This window comes from Somniosus microcephalus, chromosome 33, assembly GCF_052327205.1.
Source record: "Somniosus microcephalus isolate GS21.2 chromosome 33, FLI_Smic_1.0, whole genome shotgun sequence".
NCBI classification, from domain to species: Eukaryota; Metazoa; Chordata; class Chondrichthyes; order Squaliformes; family Somniosidae; genus Somniosus; species Somniosus microcephalus.
The window spans coordinates 28,683,276-28,685,870 of NC_141019.1; positions in this window are offsets into that span (position 1 = coordinate 28,683,276).

Genomic DNA, 2,595 nt, shown 5'->3' on the forward strand with positions numbered 1-2,595 from the left:
CTGCTGTCACATTCCCTCCCTGGGATGGGTCCGGCTCGGGTCCCGGGACCGCCGCCGGGTCAGGATCAGCGCCTGGACCGCGCAGCATCACCGACGGCTCGGCGGAGCGATGGAGCCCGAGCCCGAGCAGCCCGTGGGCGGCAGCGGCACAGGGAGGGCAGCAGCAGGAAGAGGAGCAGGTGGTGGTGGTGTTTGTGGTGACTTTCAACACCTTCAGTGGTTTGGAATTTTCAATGGTCCGGCACCGGCCTGGTCCCGAGGGTGCCGGAATACTGGGGTCCAACCTGTATTTTGATTTCCTCCATCCGCTCGAGTGGCGCAGCTGAGAGTTTGCGCACCGGGGAGTTCGAGGTCAGGCCTGGGGTCCTGGTGCACTCGCACAGCGAGACACTGGCAAGCGATCGCTGGGCGGGCACTGGGGCCGACGCAGCTCTGGAAATGGACATGTAACCAGGGCCCCGGGCCGACTGAGAATCCCGAGAGAGGAGACGAGAGGCCCCAGAGACACCGGGAATGGATTCACAGGGCTGGAGCTGGGGGAGGGTAGGAAGGAGCCGCCACGTCAGCCTTGTCCAAGGGCCTGGAATGGCGATCAAGCCGAGCTTCGTTCACCGAGTACGGCAGCTGGACCTGCGACCGGACCCGGACTAAAGCCACGGTCCCAGTCACTGGCTGTGTCCCGATGGCACAAATGCTGCACACCGAAAAGCGTGTCAACGATATTCCAACACAGATAGGCCGGTAAACAGTAGAGGGGGAAGGGGAAAAAACCCTGAAACACAGCAGCCGTGCAGTGAATAGGCGGGCGGTGGAGGGTTACACCTGAAACGGTGCCAGTGTTCCCAACATGAGCCACCGAGCCTAATCCCACTCCAAGGAGGTGTCATGTGGTGAAGTATTCAACAGGCATGTTGCTGAATCTGTCGGGTTATCTTTCAGCTGAAGAACCACTGGTTTAATAAAAAGATTCTCCTTTTAGCTTTACACAGAGGAAAATACCCAACAGTTTTTTCATGTCTTTTGCATATGCAGCCAACAGTTCCCACCTCTTAACTAGGAGAGCTTCACTCCTTCCTCATCTATTTATATTCTTGGCCTCACCATCTCCTGACCTCAAAGGGCACTCCCACATCACCTCCATTATTAAAGCTGCCTCCTCTTAACTCTTGCTAAAGATCAAGTTCAGCCAAGTCTTTAATTCTGCTCCCGTATCACACAAGACTCTTCCGGCATCCCCTCAAACTGCTGGTCATTTGATCAACAATTTTTCTCCCACCGAGCTTCCAACCCCTCCCTTTCTCTGTCTTCTCATCACAAAGTTTGGAGTAGAAATTCATCGAGCGATAATGCAAAACGGCCACCTGTTAGACCCCATCAGATATTCAATTCTATTGCAGGTCCAAAAGGTGGAGACAACATATCATGCAGGTCTGTGATGTGCTTACGACCAAACGACAGCATCGTGTTCAGGGATCTCGATCATTTTCTTATTTCCTTGATTAAGATAAAGAAGTCTTTCATACAATGCGTTTTAAAAAGGGGGGATCTGAAACATCCTCATGATCCTGGGAGGGCGGGCCCGAGAATGAACATGGAACTGGCTTCAGACACACGCGTGCTTATATCATAGCAAAATAGGGTCATGACACACAGCAGATGTGTTAAACCAGCTTCACACATTTAGCAAGTACAGGAGGCACTGAATCAGGCAGCAGCTTCCAAGCTCAACAAAAACAGAGGTCTCTGCTGCCCTCAGATGTCAGGTCGATTCAAATCAGGTGTCATCAACAGCGAGAGTATCACATGCCTGCCATTGACGGCATTCTCTCAACTTAGGAGTGCTTTTCATTCTAAATTACCCATGTTCCCTTGTTCTGTTGCACTGTTTTTGTTATTCGATCATCTACTTAAACTCCCTTGCAAGAATAATATGCAAGAATACATCAAAAATCTGAACTAGTCAAATTCACTGACATGAATCAGTCATTCATGAAAGAAAGACTTATGAAATAATACTGAGCGGCCTACGGGTGGCGCTGTCCAGGCAGAGTATAAATACTCGGGCACGGGCCCAGCTTGCGCAGGACATTCTTAACAGGAACTAGTGAAGGACACAACTAGACCTCCATGTTGTAAAACAGTTGATTAAAGCTTTGTTTAACGCTTAGACCAAGTGCCTAGTAGTTTTCTTACGTCATCCACATTGTTGCATTTACCCATAAAGCCTTTTAGGCAAATCTTTCCCCTTCCCCCACCAAACCAGAAATGTCCTTCTTGGAAGCATAACTCTTCGGACAGATGACCAGCTTGTAGTAGTATTGGTACCTCAAACCCATTAAAGCACTCGGATTCCAAACTCTAAATGAATACTTGAATGAAACAGAACCAAAGAGGCGCGATCTTTTACAAGACAATCACTGCTCCAGAGGTAAAGAACAAATCCCAGACAAGTCCCTTATTCAACATATGAAGCTACAATGTAAAGAACTCGGGAATATTTCCCTCTTGGCACAGTGGTATAAATTGCAAATGTTACATGTCGAACTCCTAATCTGTACAGCAGAAGTGCTTGGGAAGCAGTTTGGGCCATTGGAA